The sequence below is a fragment of the Pan troglodytes genome, chromosome 7 (genome assembly GCF_028858775.2).
Source record: "Pan troglodytes isolate AG18354 chromosome 7, NHGRI_mPanTro3-v2.0_pri, whole genome shotgun sequence".
NCBI classification, from domain to species: Eukaryota; Metazoa; Chordata; class Mammalia; order Primates; family Hominidae; genus Pan; species Pan troglodytes.
This window is the reverse complement of record NC_072405.2, coordinates 133,026,939-133,048,724: the sequence shown is the minus strand read 5'-3', so window position 1 is coordinate 133,048,724 and position 21,786 is coordinate 133,026,939. Positions and strand designations below refer to the sequence as shown.

The window sequence follows — 21,786 nt, the reverse complement described above, 5'->3', positions numbered from 1 at the left end:
TGTGGAAGCTGCCAAGGCTAGGGGCTTCCACCCTCTGAAGATGCAGCCTGAGTTCTATGCTGGCTCCTTTCAGCCACGGCTGGAGCGGCTGGGACACAGGTCCCTAGGCTGCACACAGCACAGGGACCCTGGGCCTGGCTCATGAAAGCACTTTTTCCTCCTGGGCCTCTGGGAGGAGGAGGCCTCTGTGATGGGAGGGGCTGCCATGAAGGTCTCTGACATGGCCTGAAGACATTTCTCCATGGTCTTGGGGATTAACATTAGGCTCCTGGCTACTTAGCAAATTTCTGCAGCTGGCTTGAATTTCTCTCCAGAAAATGGGTTTTTCTTTTCTATCTCATAGTCAGGCTGCAAATTTTCCAAACTTTTATGCTCTGCTTTCCTTATAAAATAGAATGCCTTTAACAGAACCCAAGTCACCTCTTGAACGCTTTGCTGCTTAAAAATTTCTTCTGCCTGGCTGGGCACGGTGGCTTATGCCTGTGATCCCAGCACTTTGGGAGGCCAAGGCGGGCGGATCGCCTGAGGTCGGGAGTTTGAGACCAGCCTGACCAACATGGAGAAACCCCGTCTCTACTAAAAATACAAAGTTAGCTGGGCTTGGTGGCACATACCTGTAATCCCAGCCACTTGGGAGGCTGAGGCAGGAGAATCGCTTGAACTCTAGAGGCAGAGGTTGCGGTGAGCCGAGATTGTGCCATTGCACTACAGCCTGGGCAACAAGAGCAAAAGTCCGTCTCAAAAAAAAAAAAAAGAAAAGAAAAAGAAATTTCTTCCACCAGATACCCTAAATTATCTTTCAAAGTTCCACAAATCTCTAGGGCAGAGGCAAAATGCCATCAGTCTCTTTGCTGAAACATAGCAAGAGTTACCTTTACTCCAGTTCCCAACTAGTTTTTCGTGTCCATCTGAGACCACCTCGGCCTGGACCTTATTGTCCATATCGCTATTAGCATTTTGGGCAAAGCCATTCAACGAGTCTGTACGAGGTTCCAAACTTTCCCACATTTTTCTGTCTTCTTCTGAGCCTTCCAAACTGTTCCAAACTTTGCCTGCTACCCAGTTCCAAAGTCGCTTCCACATTTTTGGGTATCTTTTCAGCAACACCCCATTCTACTGGTACCAGTTTACTGTAGTAGTCTGTTTTTATGCTACTGATAAAGACATACCCAAGACTGAGAAGGAAAAATGGTTTAATTGGACTTACGTTTCCACATGACTGGGGAAGCCTCAGAATCATATCAGGAGATGAAAGGCACTTCTTACATGGTGGTGGCAAGACAAAATGAGGAAGAAGCAAAAGCGGAAACCCCTGATAAACCCATCAGATCTCATGAGACTTACTAACTATCACTAGAACAGCATGGGAAAGACTGGCCCCCATGATTCAAGTATCTCTTCCTGGGTCCCTGCCACAACATGTAGGAATTGTGGGAGACACAGTTCAAGTTGAGATTTGGATGGGGACACAGCCAAACCATATCAGAAGCGTTCTTGGACATTGCACCCCCAGCAGACATGATATAGAGAATCACCAAGGACTTCAGCTGCTGTAGAACCAGGGCCTCATATATATAGCTCTAACTGAGCCACTCCTGCCATCTCAACCACCATAGCTGAGGGCCTCAGTCACTGTGGAGCAGAGACAAGTTGTCCCTACTATACTCTGACCAAATTATTGACTCCAAAAATTGCAAGCATAATAAAATGATTATGGTTTTATGCTTCTAAGTTTTGGGGTGGTTTATTACAGGAAAATAGATAACTGGAACTCCTGGGGATTTTCCAAGATTCTCCCATGTCATTCTAATAAACAACCATGTTGAGAACCAGTGGTCTATAAAATCAAATACTATGTATCCACAGAGATGAATAAAGAAGGTCTTTTCATTTTGCTGTGGGATGATCTACAAATTTATATTGTTGAGGCCAAAATTGAAAGTTACAAATAATTTTTTATACTACGCTACCATTTGTGTAAAAAAGTAAAAATATATAGATATGAATAATGTCTGAAATAATACATTAAAGAGTGGTAAGTAACATTTGTTGGCTCCAGAGAGGGAAACTGGATGGCTGGGGAACAGGGGAAAATTTCTACTCAATACCTTACGACAGCTTTCAAATGTTAAGACATGTGAATGTACCAGTTCAAAAGTAAATAAATTCTGCCTGTTTCTTAACTGGAAAAGTCCAGGTTCTTTATTTTGATATGGCCTCAGTCTTCATTTCCAGGCTTAATATTCATTTGTCTTACTTTACACTAAAAAATAGTTGTAATAAGTAGAGTAATGGCCCTCAAAGATGGCCACATCCTAATTCTTGGAACCTGTGAGTGTTACCTTACACAGAAAAAAGGACTTTGCAGATGGGATTAAGCTAAGGATCTTGAGATGAGGAGATTGTCCTGGATTTTCTGAGTGGGCCTAGTGAAATCATAAGTGTCCTTATAAGTAAAACAGGGAAGTAGAAGGGTCAGAGTCAGAAAAGGAGATTGGGGCCAGGTGCGGTGGCTCAAGCCTGTTGGGAGGCTGAGGTGGGCAGATCACTTGAGGTCAGGAGTTCGAGACCAGCCTGGCCAACATGGTGAAACCCTGTCTCTGCCAAAACTACAAAAGAAAAAAAAAATTAGCTGGGCATAGTGGCACACGTCTGTGATCCCAGGTCTGGGATCTGGAGGCTGAGGCACAAGAATGCCTACTCTGAAGGCTGAGGCATGAGAATCACTTGAACCCAGGAGGTGGAGGTTGCAGTGAGCTGAGATCATGCTACTGTATTCCAGCCTGGGAAGGGGAGCAAGACTCTATCTCAAAAAAGAAAAAAAAAAAAAGAAGATTGGAGGATGGGAGTAAAAGTTGGAGTGATGTGATGGCAGACTTAGAATATGGAGGAAGAGGCCATGAGCCAAGATGTGCAGGTGGCCTCTGAAAGCTGGAAAAGGCAAGGAAACAGATTATCCCCTACAGAAAGAACACTGCCCATTTGACATTCAATTTTAGCACAGTGAGACCCATTGCAAATTTCTGACCTCCAGAGCTGTAAGATAATAAATATGTGTTGCTTTAAGCCACTAAGGTTGTGATCATATATTACAGCAGCAACAGGAAACTAAAGCAGTGGTGTTTCTCCAGATGCTGTTTCAACAGATAGGCCTTTTGAGGGAATGCTAATAAGAAAAATAAAAAAACGTTATCCAAAGTCAAATAAAAAACAAATTATTATTTTTAATCAAGTTAAATGAGGCATAATGTATATATTTTATGTGTACAGTTTGATGGGTTTTGGCATATGTATATACCCTTGTAAGCTACCATCACAATTATCATATAGAATATGGCCATTACCTAGAGTGTTTCCTTGTGCCCCTTTGCAATCAATCCTCCTATTCCCACCTCCAGCCCCGGGCAACCGATGATTTGCTTTTTGTCACTAGGCAAATTACTTTTAATTACAGGACTTCTAAAGATCTTTAATATGTCAAAAGTATTGCGATGCTCCAAGGGAGGAGCTGCATAGCGGGTTGTTACCCCGGGTTTATTTGATCATGGGTCCTTTCATCCTGGAGCATCTTACAAGATGAGGGGCTTTCAGAACCCACCTGAGAAATGCTTTCCTGCTCACCTGTCTCAGCTCAGGCAGCTCCCCCTCATCTTGGAGTGCCCATTTTTATACATCAAAAATTTGCTCATCCTTTAAGGCTTTGTGCAAGGATAAGCTCCTCCATGAAGTAGACCTTTTCTTCGGCTAAGTCTCATACTCTTTGCTTTATATTTCTTGCAGCATACAAATTGCATAATGGTTAATATTATAATAATATGTTATATTTGCATTAGAGATACATAGTCTTACAGTCTTTTCTGAGAACAAAGAATGACTATTTGCTTAATCATTACATAATTGTCAGGAAATGCTCAAGTGTTCAGTAGGGAGTCAAGATATATTCCAAGTAACTTTCAAGCTTCCTTGGACTTGGGGCTCTCACACACTAAGACATTTTGAAGTTGTGTCTCAGCAACCTGCAACTATGTGAGTTCATGGGCTGGTGGCGAATGACTACTTTATCTTCCTATCCCTGCATCCAGCCCAACACATCCCTGAGTCCTGTGGGTTTTACTTCAGAACTGTCTCTCCTACCCATGGTTTTCTAGTTCCTCTGCCAATGCCCTTGTCCAGGTTCTTACCATGTCTCACCTGCATTATTTCAACAGCCTCTTAAAAGTCTCCCTGCCTCCAGTCTCATTCCTCCCCTGACCTGTCTTCCACTCTAAAGCCAAAATCCTGATCATGGTGCTCTTCTGCTTAAAAACTGCCATTGCTCACAAGATCAAGTCAGAAGGGCTGGGAAAGCAAATGTACCCTGCCCTATAAGGGACCCTTTGCTTCTCAAGCTTCACCTCCTGTTATTCTGTTCTGTGCACTCTCCACTCCATGGCTTCTCACAGGTTTGTGGACACACCATGCCCTTTCAAGGCACCATACTCTTCTTTCAACCTGGGATGCTTTCCCCTTCTCCATCTGGAGAATGACTCTGCTGTAGACTGAATGCTTGTGTTTTCCAAAATTCATATGCTGAAATCCTAACTCCCAAAGTGGGGCCTTTGGGAGGTGATTAGGTCACAAGGGCAGGGCTCTCATGAATGGGACTAATGTTCTTATAAAAGGAACCTGAGAGCTCCCTCATCCCTTCTGCCCTGTGAGGACACAGTGAGAAGATGAGCATCTAAGAACCAAGAAGTGGGTCCTTACCAGGTACTGATCCTGCTGGTGCCTTGATCTTGGACTTTACAGCCTCCAGAATTGTGAGAAATAAATATCTGTTGTTTATAAGCCACTCAGTCGATGGTATTCTGTGATAGCAACCCAAGCTGATTAAGACTCCTAGTCATGGAAGACCTTTCCAGATATCACTCCTGGGAATCCTTCACTTCATGACACTCCAATAGTATTTGTATACATCTCTTTTGCGTGGCTCTTAAGAAATCACATTATAATGAAAATTTATTGGTTTTGATCCTATCTCCTAAGCTAGAATATGAGTCTTTGCATCCTTGGCACTTAGGGCAGCACTGGCAAAGCGTTTATGACTAATAATGACAAACACTTAATGAATTTTTATCTGTGCCAGGCATTGCACTAAGTACTTTCATGAATTAGTTTGATGATTTTACTTACTTCTCTCTTAGCCCTATAAGGAAGGTTTTGATGTCTAAATTTTGCAGGAGAGAAAACAGCCTCAGAGAGGTTAAAGAAACATGTAAGGACCTCATGCAAATGATAGGTGGTAGAACTTGTTTTTGAGCCCTAGTTTATGAAATTTGTTTTCTTAATACTCGTTATCAGTATTTCTTGTGTATTAATAAATACTGATAACTAGTATTTGGTATTCAATTAGTATTCATTGAACAAATGAATGAATGCATGAACAAAATCAGTTGTTTGAATGTTTGAAGAGAATATCTTCAAGTAGCAGACTGTGACCATTCCCTTGGCTCGGAAAAGGGAGAGGAGACTTCTGGGTAGAGGTGACAGAACATGGAAAGCCTGAGGATCTGGGCATGGAGACTTAGAGAAGTGCATATCAGAGTCAGGCTTTGAGCTCATGTAGGTCTCCAGTGCAGGGACTTGGAAGGTTGCCTTCTGGCTTACAGCAACCCCTTCTCCAGGAAAACTCCAACACAAAGACATTTCTGGTCTGGGGCAGGTTTAAGGAGTCAAGCGGGAGCTCCACGTTCTCTGGGGAAGATCGCCCCTCCCAGGCCTCTATCCTGCCCTACCGGCAGCCGCGATGTCCAGAGCTCTGGGTCATTTTCTAGCCTCCATGCTACCTTGAACGGAAATGAAGAGGGTGTTCTAGAATTCTCTGTGCTCCTGGCAAGAGCCTTGTTTCTCCTTGAACACTCACAGCTTCCCTAGTTCATGCTTTGGGGCTGTGAGGATCCATCTCCATGTGCCCTTTATTGCTGTTTACCCCAGCTTATACACAAAGCGCTTCTTCTCAGGACTGCTCGTCTCCTGGATCGCCTTCCCATGCAGCTCTGCACAGCCCCTTCCATGAACTGATTGCTCACTGTTCCCTGTCTCCTCAAACCCTTCCACTGTCACTCTGGGACACATGGTTAGCCATGAGCAAAATCTCTTCTTTCCTCAACCATCTTTGAATGTCCTCTTCACCTTCTTCCATCATCATCAAAATGATGGGACATCATTTTCCCTGTAGCCCTGACCTACTATCCTGATTACTAATAGGCCTAGACATGCTCTCTCATGACCCCTATTCTCACTAAAAATGAAGTTTTAAATCATCCCAGTAGTAATTGTCTGCTGACCTCACTTTCCTGACACCTTGAAGATTTTAGCTCCTGCACCACTGGCAGTCTTTCCAAAATTGTTCCTGTTCCAATTTTTGATGATTTCCATATCTGTATAGATAATCCAGGGCCCTCTGATGACCTCACCCATCACCTTACCTCAGCAATGAATCCCCATAGTCAAACCCTAGCATAGCACTGCCCAGTAGAACCTTCTGTGACAATGGAGATGGTCTTTACTTCCACTGTCCAATAGAGTAGCCTCTAGCCATATGGAGCCATTGAATACCCGAAATGCGGCTAGTTCAGTGGAGAACTGGAGTTGTAACTTTCTTTAATTTTAATAAATTTTAAATAGCCTCAGGTGGCTAGTGGCTGCCATAACGAATGGCGCAGCCTGGATCATGGAATGATGGCTAATTGTATCACCTTCACAATCCCAGTTTCAAGAATCCCATTCTCTGTCATCTTCTAACTTTCCAGTTTAATTCTTCCAGTTCCCTGACCTCGATGTTTGCTTGACTTTACTGGGACCTGCCATCCAATGATCCTGTTATGTATTCATCGTCCCTTATTTTGTTTGAGCCCTCATGTCTTTTTAAAATCTAGCCTTAATTCCATGATCTTTCATTATAAATGACTTCCTTGCATGCATCCTCAACACATTTTCCCCCATCTTACTTCATTGTAGGTGCCTGGCAAAACCTCAACCATTGTTAAATCCAACTCTCCTCTCTTTCCCCATCTCCAGACTTGAAAGTGAACATGGCTGGAGAAAAACAAAGGGATGTTGACATATCACAAAGGTGGACTCAAGGCTGCCCAACAAGCACACATTTTGATAGTTGTTCCCTCTTCTAGACAGCTATTTCAAACCTTATCTTCTCTTCCTGTACTTTTAATAACCATCCTGCCTCTCCCTCAATGGATAAACTAGATTCCTATTTCAGGGAAATATCTCAAACAATAGAGGAGACTTCCAGGTGCTCCCACCACTTTATCCATCAGCTTACTCACATTTGGAAACATAGGCTTTGCTTTCTCTCACATGATAATGGTGAAACTCTCCATGCTCCTCTTCTGGGCTGGCCTCTCCTCTTGTGTGCTGCATCTCATCCTTTTCCACCTGTCAAGAACATCACTGGCAATTCTGTCTTCTCCTTCAAGCAATCCTCAATGGATCCTTCTCCTCAACATATAGACATGCTATAATTTCTCCTCCTCAGGGCTTTGATTTTGCTATTCCCTTTACCTGTCATGCTGTTCCAAGAAATATCCACATAGCTTGTCTCTTCACTTCCTTTGAGTCTCTGTATCAATATCAACTCCTAACTATATTATTTAAAATTGCAAAATTTCCCTCCTCCCTGTCCCATTTCATTTTTCTTCATAGGAGCTTCCAACATCTGACAATCTATATACTCTGTTTTATTTATTCATTTGATCCTCAAGGGGAGGGGTCTTTCATTTTCATTCTTATTGTTGTACCCCCAGCACCTAGAATACTATCTGGCACATAGTAGGCCCTCAATGAATGTTTGTTGAAAGAACCATTCAGTGACTTCCCTTTTCTGATATTCCTTATGGTTTGCTGCAATGGTGTGATTTTTCCAAAGGAACAGCTATTCCAAATGATATTACTACCCACTGCTCTTATTCAGAAGTTCTTAGTGCAATGCTCCTCACACTTCAATGTGCATTTGAATCACCTAGGGATTTTGTTATAGGCAGATTATGATTTAGCAGCGCTGGGGTGGGGCCTGAGATTCTGCATTTCTGACAAGCTCCCAGGTGATTCAGATGCTGTTGATTCAGAATGAGTTTTGAATAGCAAGTCCGCTTTGGTCATCTTAAGCCTCATTCGTCTTCTCTTTTTTTTTTTTTAAATAGAGTGAGAATAAATATTTACATAGAACATTTACATATTTTCAGTGTAAACATGACCCTGAGTTCAAGTAATTGTGTGGTAAGTGCTTCTATATCTGCAGGTTACAACATTTGCATGGAGAGCCTCATCCATCACTGTATGTGCCATGGAGGAACTGTTGTCTAGTTAGGCTGTTAAATGATGACTGTCCATTTGTTCTGGGCAGAATTAGGTTTTCTGTGCATGTGTGTATATGTGTGTAAGAACATGACTGTTGATGCTAATAAGTTTCCTAGCAATTGCCTGATGCAATTAGCCATGTTTTGGCATGAAATCAATGCAAAGGCAAGTTTTGCCTTTTTTTCAGATAATTGTTATATCACTCTGCTTTTGTTTAGAGAACAGTGTGGAGTGATCGTCACTGTCATCAATTTGTTTAAAAATCATAGTCAGGGCCTCCCCGTAGAGTTTGTTTGGTTTGTGTGTGCCACAAAAAAGTCCAGTTGGGCCAACAAGACCCCAAACTAGCGAGCACCCCTTTGCCAAGACAAGTGCTCTGGTTGGGGTTGCATTGCCTTTTTCATCTAGCAAACTGAATGAAAGCACCTGATGTTTGATGGCCTTGATCATAAAGCTAGAGAGAGCTACAAAGGAAAATAGAGAGCACTGAACACAATATTTTCATTTTAGGGATGTTAAGGCACTGAGGGCCAGAGCACTTGTTCTCATCAGCATCATCATCAGCATCAGCATCATTGTCACCGTAATCAGCATCATCGGCATCAGCATCATCAGCATCACCACCCTCATCATCATCAGTAGCATCAATATCACTATCATCAGCATGAGCATCAGCATCATCAGCAGCATCAGCACCATCAGCATCATCGTCATCAGCATCATCAGCATCATCAGCAGCATCACCACCATTATCAGCATCAGGATCACCATCTAACATTTTTTGAGGGCTTCAAATGCACAAGGCACTGGGCTGATTTCTTTACATGCATTGTCTCACTTGTTTCCAACAATGACAGCCCCCAAAGTTAAGTATTATTATTGTTAATATCCTCATTTACAGATATGTAAACTGAAACTTAGAGAGATTAAGCAACTTGCTTAGGGCCACAGAGCTATGTTAAGTGTAATTTTAAAAAATGTAAATCACAATTCTCAGGAAAATATAAAATGATACCATGTCAAAGATTTTATTTAACTCAATAACCAATGAGAGAACCAATAAGAAGTTTAAACTTATTCAAAGAGCATTAGAGAATTTAGATATATGCAGGCAATTTAACAACAAAAAAATAAGGCAAGTATGATAGGCTAAATAATGTTCCCTCTGAAAAAAAATCTATCCTGATCCCTGGAATTTCTGAATATGTTACTTATGTTACTTTATAAATAGAAAGGACTTTACAGATGTGATTAAATTATGGGTTTTGAGATGGGGAGGTTATTCTGGATTATCTGGGTAGGTCCAATGTAATCACATGCATTCTTATAAGAGGGTGACAGGAGTGTCAGCTGAGAGAGAAGACATAAGAATGAAAGCGGAGGTTGGAGTGATGTGCTTTGAAGATGGAGGAAGAGGCCATAAGCCAAGGAATGTACGTTATCCCTAGAAGCTGGAAAAGACAAGAAAACAAATCCTTTTCTAGAGCCTCCAGAAGAAAAGGGCTCTGCTTACACCTTGATTTTAGCCCAGTGAAACTGATTTTGAACTTCTGACATCTAGTACTGTAAGATAATACATTTGCATGATTTTTACACCCTAAAATGTGTTACATTGTTATATCAGCAGTAGAAATTTAATACCAAAAGATTACTGGGTGAGATAGAAAGCTAGTTAATGTCCAACAGGGCTATCAACTATAACCCTTGGAGCTAATTCTTCTACCAGAGTTAAATTATTTGCTTCTTTGCGGGGCCAAAATTTGTAAGTAAACCTCTGCCGTTATGGAGATGAAAATTGACTAGTCAGTAGAAATCCCAGCTTTGCACTGGCAAATCACTCAATAATCTCTTCTGCACGTTCCCAAGTTTAGAATACTCTTTTGGACAGTTAGGAAGTCGAAGCGCTGAGATTTGAACCAGGCTCTTCTAAGTCCAGAATCTGTGCTCTTAATCACTAAGGAACATATTTTTTATTAGCATTATTTCATAGACTAGCAGGACAATCAGTGGCAAGAAAAATTGTCCATGGAAACTGAGAACACAGCTTAAAGATTGCCAGGTTTGGGTGTGGTGGCTCACACCTTTAATTCCAGTGTTTTGGGAGGCTGAGGCGGGAGGATTGCTTGAGGCTAGGAGTTCAAGAGCAGCCTGGGCAACAGGGTGAGACCTCCATCTTTACAACAAATAATAAAAAAAAAAAGCCAAGTGTGATGGTGTGGACCTGTGGTCCTAGCTACTCAGGAGGTGGAGGTGGGAGGATTTTGTGAGCCCAAGTGTTCAAGGTTATAGTGAGCTATGATTGCACTCTAGCCTGGGTGACAGAGAAAGACCCTGTCTCTAAAGAAAAATTAAAAAAAAAAAAGATTGCCAGTTTGATTCACCAACTCCTTCATGGTGCTTCCCCCAAACAGAGGACCACAGAAAGAACCTTCTCCCTCCATAACATGGAAATTCCTACACTAGCTCTCTGAAAACTTAGATCCAAGCTTTCAGTAGGTGGTTTAGATAGGTTCCTGGTTGGAGTAACTTGAAGGCTGGGGTGGGAAACTAAAATACACCTCCCCACAACTGTTCCCTTCCCTGCTCAAGAGTAAATGGTCTTGACAAGCCCTTCTTTAAAACTGTGTTACTTGGTTAGACATCAAAACACTTTGCCTAGTAAATGCTTGAAAAAGGTTTGCATTGCATTTGGTTTGGTGGAAGGGCAAAGTAGACTTTGGGAGTGAGAAAAGTCAGGAGGGACAAATGAGTGAGTTGTGTCAGGAACTAGCATGGCATTCTTAAGAGTCACACGGGCTGGGTGCAGTGGCTCACGCCTGTAATCCCAGCATTTTGGGAAGCCGAGGTGGGCAGATCACGAGGTCAAGAGATAGAGACCATCCTGGCCAACATGGTGAAACCCTGTCTCTACTAAAAATACAAAAATTAGCCAGGTGTGGTGGCACATGCCTGTAATCCCAGCTACTCAGGAGGCTGAGGCAGGAGAATCCCTTGAACCCAGGAAGCAGAGCTTGCAGTGAGCTGAGATTGTGCCATTGCACTCCAGTCTGGGCGACAGAGCGAGATTCCGTCTCAAACAAACAAACAAAAAAAAGAGTCATGGGTTGAAGCGTCCCATTGCAGTTGGGAACCTTTATGGGAAAGTGGGGTCTCTGATTAGACAGGTGGAATGTGGCTAGAGTCTTGAATGGGGGCTGGGCAGTGTAGGTTTACCTTATAGGGCAATCATTCTTGAAGCTGAACATTAGAATAAACTGGCAAGAGTTAAGAAATATGAATGCAACCCTGTATTCATCTACTGAGGCTGCCATAACAAAATACCATAGAATTGGTGACTTAAGCAACAGAAATTAATTTTCTAACAATGCTGGAGGCTAGAGATCAAAGTGTTGGCAGTGTTGGTTTCTCCTGAGGCCTCTTTCCTTGATTTGTAGATGGCCATCCTCTCCCTGTGTCTTCAGATGGTCTTTCCTTTGTTACTGTCCATGTCTGAATATTCTTTTCTTATAAGCCTTCCCCTATTGCCCCAATTCTTCCCATTAGGAACCTCACCAGCACCACAGGACCCACCACCACCATCACAAGCCTTATCATCACCCCTGCCTTCTCTATCCCTGCAGCAGTCCGGGGATAGACACAGGGAGAGGACAGCCATCTTACCAGCCAAGGAAGGAAGCCTCAGAGAAACCAACACTGCCAACACTCGGATCTCTGGCCTCCAGGATTGTGACCGCACCCACCACAGTTATCACAGGGGCAGCTATAATGGCAGCAGCTGCAGCAGCAGTGAGCCCCATGCCAATAGAGAGACATAGGCAGTCACACCCATTGTAGAACTGATCACTTAGGCCAAGTTATTAATTTTGTACTGGAGGAAACTGAAGTCCAGAGAGGTCAACTGACTTATTCAAGCCTATGGAGCTCTTAAATACAAAACTAAGTCCAAAGATCCTATTTTTTGGCCTCACATTTTCTTTCTTTCTACTGGTCCACATGACTTCATCCCAGCCCATCAGCCCTGGAGGCTGGGCTAAGGACAGCCCCACTATTTGAGCCTGCTCTTCCTTCCTATCAGGAGCAAACCATCATGAAAATCAGCCCCATTAAACTCTGATTGTCTGTGTCTGGGCCATGTGTTTCCCTTGTCAAGGGGTTGAAATGCTCTGATTTAAGGGTAGGCAGGATACTTCTTTTAATGTTTTTAGTTAGGACTTGGTCAGCAAACAGGGACAAACCTGATCAAATGTGGCATAAGCAAACTGCAAACTCGGCTCATGTAACAAGACCAAGGCAGCCCTGGCTGCAGGCGTAGAAAGATTCAGGGCTCACATGATGCAATCACGTGTCTCTCCTTTCTGCTTGCTTCGCAATCTGTTGACTCCAGTCTCAGACTCCATTTGGTAGTGAGATGGTAGCTTCAGCTTGTGAATTCTCTGGTGCAGCAGGAAAGAGGTAGCCTGTTTCTCAATAACACAAATGAAAGTCATGGAATTAATTAATGCAAAAATATTTATTGAGGTCCTAGGATGCACCAGACATTCTTCTACATGCTGGGGATACTGAAGTGGACAGAGAGAAGAGGTTCCTGTCATCATGGAGCTTACTTGAGTCTTCTTAGGCTCTGACATGACTGTTTTTGGCCATGTGTAATCTGTGAGCCAATCACTGTAGCCACGAGTACGCGATGTGCTGGGTTATGTGCCCCACTTAAAGAATGCAAGCCTCAGGGCAGGCGTGGTGGCTCACGCCTGTAATCCCAGCATTTTGGGAAGCCGAGGTAGGCGGATTGCCTGAGGTCAGGAGTTTGAGACCAGACTGGCCAACATGGTGAAACCCTGTCTCTACTAAAAATACAAACATTAGCCAGGCGTGGTGCTGGGTGCCTGTGATCCCAGCTACTCAGGAGGCTGAAGCAGGAGAATCGCTTGAACCCAGGAGGCGGATGTTGCAGTGAACCAAGATGACGCCACTGCGCTTCAGCCTGGGCATTCTTTCAAAAACAGAATGCAGGTCTCTTTTTGAGTGCCAGGACTATGTCATAGTTATGTTTGTGATGTGTCCACAAAGCATAACCCAAGGGCTGTCCATAATAAGCACATGAGAAGTGACATCAAACGAGTGAACAACTGAGTAAATAAACCACAGAGAGAGAAAGTTCATGAAAGGCAAATGTGTAAAAACACACGAAAAGGGGATAAATCCAAGTAAATCGAACAATGAAATGCTAGCTCTCAGTTGCCAATCCAAAAAGAGACATAATATTCACTAGAGATGACTTGCTAAAAATATTTGCCCAGTGTGTTTCATATCAGGCCAAGAAAATCCTGCTCATTATTCAGAGAAACATTAGACACAAAATCTGAAGTTGCAGTTCATTTCAGAGTTGTCCCTGGGGGGTGTCAACAAACCGGGGTCACTCTGGACCTCACACTTTGAGGAGCAAGTGAAAGAAGAAATGAAGACAGCTCACAGCTGGCAGCTAAAATATGTCGATGTCATTATGTAAATATCTGCCACCCTCAGCCCTCCATGGTCTCTCTTGCAGCCTGCTGTGGGCACCTGGGAAACACTTCTCCCTGTTGTCTGGTGTTCTTGGACATAGCCTCTTAGTTCCTTTGATGTTCCGCCCTTGATGTTCATTTTATGCAGCTTTCAACTGGTAAAAAAGTTTAAGGCAAGGAAAAAGTCTGGAAGAAAATTTATAGCTCCTAAAATTGTTAGCATGTAAAAGAGCTGTTCGTTGGTCCTAAATCCTAAAAGCGTGGCTCTGTATATCTTGTATAAAACCTATGTGGGTTGGCACTTGGAGGGATGTATGCAATTTTAGTCATTACACTGCTTAAGGAAGGACCTATAAAGGACACATAGAAAGAGGCAAACTAAATTATTAAGAGGAACCTACATTTGAGCATGAGCTCAAAGGAGGTGGACTCCAGCATGGAAAGACCAAAGCTCTAAGAATAAATAAGTACATGCTATGAATTCATGAAGGGCATAGAAAAGATGCCTGTAAATAAACTTATTCACCAGATTTCAATAGAATCAAATAAGAGGGGCACCCATGGGGTTTCAAAAGGGTCAAAGTTGTACAAATATTAAGTGTAAGTGGCTTTAAACGATGGTGGCAAACATGAAATTTAAACTAATTTTTATGTTTTAGAGACACAATCTTGGACTTAATAAAAAGAGCTTTAAAAGGTATATTGGGGACAATTGGTAAAATTTACAGGTAAGTCACATATTAAATGGCACCATTTAACCGAATGGTGGTGTTGTGCTTATTTAGGAGAATGTCCATATTCATTCAAGATGCACAGTGAAGTGTTGGGGGAAACATGGCTGGATTTTGTAGCTGACTTTCAAATGAATTAGAAAAAACATCTATAAATATATAAGAGAGAATGACAGAGCAATTGTAGCACAATACAGTCATGCGCTGCATAATGACATTTCAGTTAACAATGGATTGCCTATCTCGACGGTGGTCTCATAAGATTATAATGGAGCTGAAAAGTTTCTATTGTCCAGTATTTATTATGCTATGCTATGCTATGCTATGCTATGCTATGCTATGCTATGCTATGCTATGCTATACTATACTATACTTTATTTATTTATTTATTTTTTGGAGACAAAATTTCGCTCTTGTTGCCCAGGCACAATTTTGGCTCACTGCAACCTTCAATTCCCCGGTTCAAGCAATTCTTCTGCCTCAGCTTCCTGAGTAGCTGAGATTATAGGTGTGCACCACCACACCCAGCTAATTTTTGTGTTTTTAGTAGAGACGGGGTTTCACCATGTTGGTCAGGCTTGTCTCGTTTATCTATTTATTTTTGAGACAGGGTCTTTCTCTGTTGCCCAGTCTGGAGTGCAGTGGCATGATCGTGACTCACTGTAACCTCAAACTCCTGGGCTCAAGGAATCCTCCCGTCTCAGCCTCCCAAGTAGCTGGGACTTCAGGTGTGTACCATCACACTTGGCTAATTAAAATGATTTTTTTTTGTACAGACAGGGGTCTTACTATGTTGCTAGGGTCATCTTGAACTCCAGGCCTCAAGTAATCCTCCCACCTCAGCTTCTCAGAGTCCTAGAATTAGCACTCTGAGTACCTAGCATGGAATTTATTACCTTTAGAAGTAGCACTGTTTGAAAATATAAAATCCTTTAAGAATTTGGATATGTTCATGAGTGATGGGTCAAGAGTAATGGGTCAGATATGTTCGTGAGTGATGGGTCAGAGACTTGAAGATGCTTTTGATACAGCCCTACCCACAGAGAACAATCACACCCACCCTTGATGCATCTACTGGAGACCGAGTGTTAGACAAGGGTCCAGATGGCTCATGGGCAGGTCTAGGACAGGTCTCAGCAATGTTTTGAGAATAAAACAAGGAAGATCTGCTGAATGTTTAAGTTTTTTTTTTTTTTTTGACAAGGATAGCCTTTAATATCATAAATGGATAATTAAGGGAATAAATGAAGGAATGAGTAGATGATAATGAGTAGGAGGCTTTTGGTAACTTTTTTTTTTTTTTTTTGAGACGGAGTCTCGCTCTGTCACCAGGCTGGAGTGCAGTGGCGCGATCTTGGCTCACTGCAACCTCCACCTCCCGGGTTCAAGCGATTCTCCTGCCTCAGCCTCCTGAGTAGCTGGGACTACAGGCACGTGCCACCACACCCAGCTAATTTTTGTATTTTTGGTAGAAATGGAGTTTCACCATGTTGGCCCGGATGGTCTCTATCTCTTGACCTCGTGATCTGCCCATCTTGGCCTCCCAAAGTGTGGGATTACAGGTGTGAGCCACTGTGTCCGGCTGTAACTTTTTATTTTTAAATAGTTATAGACTCACAGAAAGAGGCCATGAGTACAGGGTCACATATACCCTCCCCTCAGCCTCCCCGAGCAGTGACATCTTATAAAGCTGTGATAAAATAGCAAAACCAGGGAGTTGGCACTGGTAGTGTTGAACGATACTGCAGATTTTATTCTGTTCTCAGCATTTTTTAAGCTTGCATTTGTGTGTATGTAATGTTATCCCATGTATAGATTAATGTAACCACCACCCCAATAAAGATACAGAACTGTTCCATCACAGTAAAAGAATTCCATTCAGGCCGGGCGCGGTGGCTCATGCCTAAAATCCCAGCACTTTGGGAAGCCGAGGTGGGTGGACCATTTGAGGTCAGGAGTTTGAGACCAGCTTGGCTAAACTGGTGAGACCCCGTCTCTACTAAAAATACAAAAATTAGCCAGGTGTGGTGGCACACACCTGTAAATCCCAGCTACTCCAGAGACTGAGGTAGGAGAATCGCCTGAACCGGGGAGGCAGAGGTTGCAGTGAGCCTAGACCATGCCACCACACTCCAGCATGGGTGACAGAGTGAGACTGTGTCTTAAAAAAAAAAAAATAGAATTCCATTCTATCTGTTTGTATTCCTCCCCCCTCATCCTCCTGCTCCCTGGCAACCACTAATCTGTGCTCTTTCTGTCATCGTTTTGAGAATGTTGGATAAGTGGAAACAGATCCGAAAGGTATGTAACCTTCTGAGACTGGCTTTTTTCACTAAGCATAATGCCTGAAGTCCATCCAGGTTGTTGCATGTACCAAGAGTTCATTTGCTTTTGTTGCTAAGCAGTATTCCATTGTATGGAGGTACCACAGTTTGTTCCATCCTTTGCCTATTGGACATTTGCTTTTTTTTCCCTCGAGTATTTTGCCATTATGAATACAGCCACTACGAATATTTATATGCAGGTTTTTGTGTAAATATAAGTTTTGATTTCTCTGGGATAAATGCCAGGAGTATGACCGTTGGGTCATATGGTAAGTGTTTAATTTTGTAAGAAACTGCCAAACTGTTTTCCATGGTGGCTGTACCATTTTACATGTCCACAGGCAATGTATAAGAGATCTAGTTTCTCTGCATCCTTACCAGCATTTGATATTATCACTATTTAAAATTTTAGCTATTCTAAGTGGTGTGTAGGCATATATTTTTGTGGTTTTAATTTGCAGTTTCCTAATGACTAATGATATTGAAAAACTTTTCTTGCTTATTTGCCATCTGCCTATCCTTTTTGGTGAAATATCAGTTCATGTCTTTCAGCCATGTTTAATTTTTTTTTTACTGTTGAGTTTTGAAAGTTCTTTATATATTCTAGAAGATGCAAAATGTTTGTCAGATATTGGCTTGCAAATATTTTCTCCCAGTCTGCAGGTTGTCTTTTCACCCTCTAAACAGAGTCTTTCACAGCATGAAACAAATGGAGGCTTTAAATGGCCATTTCAGAAAAGCCTGACCTAGCCTTGAGAGCGTCGGACACGGTCACTCCACCGGTTCCCGCTCACGAGGGCAGATCACGGGTTTAAATCCCATTTGGGTGTGCTAATTCAGCTTCACAATAGCTCACCCACCATGGGCTTAACGCTATTCAGTGGCCACAGGTGAGTGTGTTTCAGGACATCACAAAAAGATAAGCTGAGAAAGAGTGGCCCACGGCTGCCAGAACAGCTTGAGGGCAAGTCCCCACTGACCCAGAAAGTGAGTCAGTTGCATCACCCCCTTGGAAACCTGGAAAATGCATCATCATCGGTGTAGAGCGAGAGCCAGCATTCAAAACGCCAGGGGGCTTATCAGGCCATTTCACCACAACATAAAGTAACAGGCAGACTTGAATTCATCTGGCACTGTTGACCAACACAGAGAGCCAAAACACACACGGAATTCAAAATCAGAAATAACCCCAAGTTTGAGTCATCCAATGTGCTTGTCTACATTGATTGCACTCACCAGATAAAAGTCCAATGCACTCTGTGGGGTGAAACAGCCTCTGCCTCAGGTTGGGAGTTGCTGCCATGGAGACCACAAGAGTGGAGATTTTCTGACACACAGAAAGGAATGGATTACAGCTCCTTCTTATGTAAATTTCCATGGAGGGGAAAAAAGATTAAAAGGAAAATAATTCTGCTTTAGTCGTTTTCCTTTAAGGTGATAAGATCCTTTGATTCCATCGTGGAGAAGAAGGCAACAGCTGTTTGTCACAAATGGTAAGATATTTTATTTGACATTTTGCAGAAACTCGATCTTTAGCTGTAATTTTGACCTAATGGTTACAGTGAGTTGTTTTTAAGAGAAAGATAGATTTTCTTGAAGCCAATGGGCCTCAGACATGAAGAATGAAGAACTAATTGTACTAACCTCAGTTTCTGAAGTGGACAGGGAAATCTTACCTTCCTGCCTCTCTATGTTCAGGCTGAGTGGGTCAGAAGGAGAGTGTATTAGGTAAGAAAATTTATCAGTATTATTTAGTGAACACTGGATTTATCCTTTTGCATTCTGGCTGTAGTACCCAACTTCCACATGGCAATGCACCCTCACCTCAGCCCTCCGCCCACGTGGTCCCCTTGCTGAGCACTTTAATGAATGACTGCATCTCATTTTCACAGCTATTTGATGCACCTGCTATTATTACTCTTATTACCATTTTCCAGTGGGAAGCTGCTTCTTGGGCAGGGTGGATTTCCATCTGCATCTCCTTTTCGGTGTTGAAAGCTGGTAAGTGAGGACACCAGGATTGGAACCTGGGTAGTCTGAGTCCAGAATCTCTATTTTCAAGTCTTCCTGCTCTCTGCTTCTGGCAAGTTTGATGTCCACTTTTGATCTTCACCTACATTCCAGCATAATAGCTACTTTTGGTTGTTTTCTCAGCAGCACAAGAGAAGTGTGGCGAGATTTTTAGGTGAGTCATCTAGAGAAGTTAATCTTATTTTGGGAATTCTACTGGCAGCTTCAGGTGGGGAAAATTTTGTTATTTTCTATCCTCCTCTAGGTTCTAAAAGGGAAGAAAGATGGTGAGCGTAGAAAGATGTGACTGTATTCACTATTCACCCTTTGTTGGGTGGTGAGTAAGCAGCTTGCAAAAGCAATGAAGTTTGGAACAATCCAGAGAACCAAACTTTCAGCTGCCAGAGATGGCACCTGGTATCCTGGGTACATCTGCCTGTAGGGCCCAGAAAGAGCTGGAAGCCAAGTGCATGGATCAGGTCTGTAGGAAGGTGGGAGAGCCAGGAATCGAGTGTCAGGGGGCATTTATTACCCATGGAAGCAGGTTTTTGTCAATTTCGTTCACTGCTGGATCACTAACACCTGGACTGGTGCCTGGCCAGGTGGTGGCTTCATAATCATTTGTTGAGTGAATGAATGAATGAATGAATGAACAGCTGTAGCAGATGCTAGCAGGGCTTCCTATTTCTTCCATCACCATAAAGGTGAAACACATCATAAACGGGAATTTAGACAATCCTCAGAAATTTTCAACTGCCATGTATCTTGACTTGATGCTTCTAGTAGTTATATTTATTTGTAATTCAATCTTTCTTTTTAAATAGTTGACCAAGTGAGGTGGCTCACGCCTGTAGTCCCAGCACTTTGGGAGGCTGAGGCAGGAGGATCACTTGAGCCCAGGAATTTGAGACCAGCTTGGGCAACATAGTGAGACCTCATCTCTTAAAAAAAAAAAAATTAGCTGGGTGTGGTAGTGCACACCTGTGGTCCCAGCTACTTTAGAGGCTGAGGTGGAGGATTGCTTGAGCCTGGGAGGTTGGGGCTGTAGTGAGCTTTGATTGCATCACTGCACTCCAGCCTGGGTGACAGAGCAAGACCCTGTCTCTAAAAAATTAAATAAATAATAAAAAAATTAAAAAGTAACTCCCTTTTCTTTATTTTCAGGCTTCCTTCCCACCTGCTAATTCAAACACTTTACAGCCAAAAATATCTTACCTTGATCCTGTTTCTTTCTCTATAACCTCTCTATTTCTGTTTCTTTCAACCAAATTTCTTAGGTCATCTATAATTTTGTTTCTACTTTTTCTATGCATGCCTCAATCCATTGCCAACTCCTCAACCTGCCCCAAGTGCCCACAACTCCACCAAAAGTAATTCTAACATTTTACCAATCCAATACATCACAGTTTTTTATAAAAAACGTAAGAAATATACTTTAGTTGAATTTGAAAGAGTTGCCCACTTGTGTTAAATATTTCTTTCCTTGTGTCTGGGGTATCATTTGATTCTGATTCTATTCCTAATTCTCTGACCACCCTTTCTTCGTAGATTTCTCTTCCTTTGTTCAGCCTTTCACATCCTTGGAGTTCCATCCTCTGGTGATTGTTTGTCCTGTTCCATACATTCTCCTTATATGAGCATTGTGTTTTAGCTTATGAATGGTCACATGACCTAGCCAGGCCAATCAGAGTCTTCCATGAGACTTTTGTTTGTTTATTTATTTATTAATTTATTTATTCTTCCACATGCCATCTCATTTAACCTGGGACTTTTGTCAGAATTATCAAGAAAGACATTCTTCTTTCTTGGCAACAGTTGACTTTTAGGATCACAGTAGTCTGGGTCTGCCAGGGACCACATTCTCCATTAGCAGAGAGCCTGGCTGAGAACAAAGTCAAAACATGGGAAAGCAGGATGGAGAGACATACTGTCATCATCTTTCCCCTGGATCTAGCCATATTTGAGGCTTAAACTTATCCTGGACTCTAAAGTTATGGAACTAACATATCTTTTTAAATAATTTAAGCAGGTTTGAGTAAGATTTCTGACACTTGCAACCAACAGTCCTGAAAAAGATACCTCTACTCAGCCTTCCTATTTCCAATCTCATAACTCCAACCCGATGCTGCCAGAAGGAATGATATGAGATATAGAACAGGTAGTGCCATTGCTCTGTGTAAGACCTTTCAATAGCTCTCCGGAGCCTATTCAGGAGCGTGAACTCAAAAGCCTTAAGGGAGCAGGCTGATGGCATAACTGAGGGAAACAGTCCAGGTGTAAGATGATAGAAAGGGGGAGACCCAGTGTTCAGCCCTGGAGTATGCCCTGCCTCCAGTCATTCATACTCAGAATGCAAACCCCAAGTGCCTGGCAATCAGAACATGTCTGGAGGTTGGATTTGGCCTCCAGCCTCCAAGTTTGCAAGCTTTGGCTTATGTTGCAAGTTTAAGCTCCGGCAGACAGCCCTGGAGGCCTTTGTGACCAGGCCTCTGACACTTCACAATATTCGTTTCCTGTCATTAGATGCTGTAGTGACACTAAGTTGGTGCCCACATCGTGTTCTGTTACAGTCCTATGCTTTTGCTCATGTTGGCCCTTTACCTGGGACCTTGGCCCACTCCATCCTTTCTATCATGATCTTCATCTCACTAAATCCTATTTGTTCTTTAATATTCATCTCAGGTGTCACCAGCTCCAGGAAGCGTCCTCTTGATGAGACAGGTGCCCCTCCTCCATGCTCTCATGGCCTGCTTTATGCCTCTCTGTCATTGCCCCTGACATATACGGCAGACCATGTTGATTACTCACCTACAACCATTCCTCCTCCTGCTTACTTGCTGGCAGAATTTGCCTCTCTCAACCGAA

At 42.7% G+C, this 21,786-nt stretch overlaps 1 long non-coding RNA gene across 4 annotated transcripts in view; it reads left to right on the top strand.

Annotated features, from left to right (window-relative positions):
• Window positions 1-21,786, top strand: part of LOC107976429 (uncharacterized) — a 329,587-nt gene that overhangs the window by 21,328 nt on the left and 286,473 nt on the right. For all 4 annotated transcript variants that reach the window (XR_008536821.2, XR_008536820.2, XR_008536822.2 and 1 more), the window contains one exon: window positions 8,866-18,404. This is a non-coding gene — a long non-coding RNA (uncharacterized LOC107976429). The remainder of the gene's footprint in view (window positions 1-8,865; window positions 18,405-21,786) is intronic.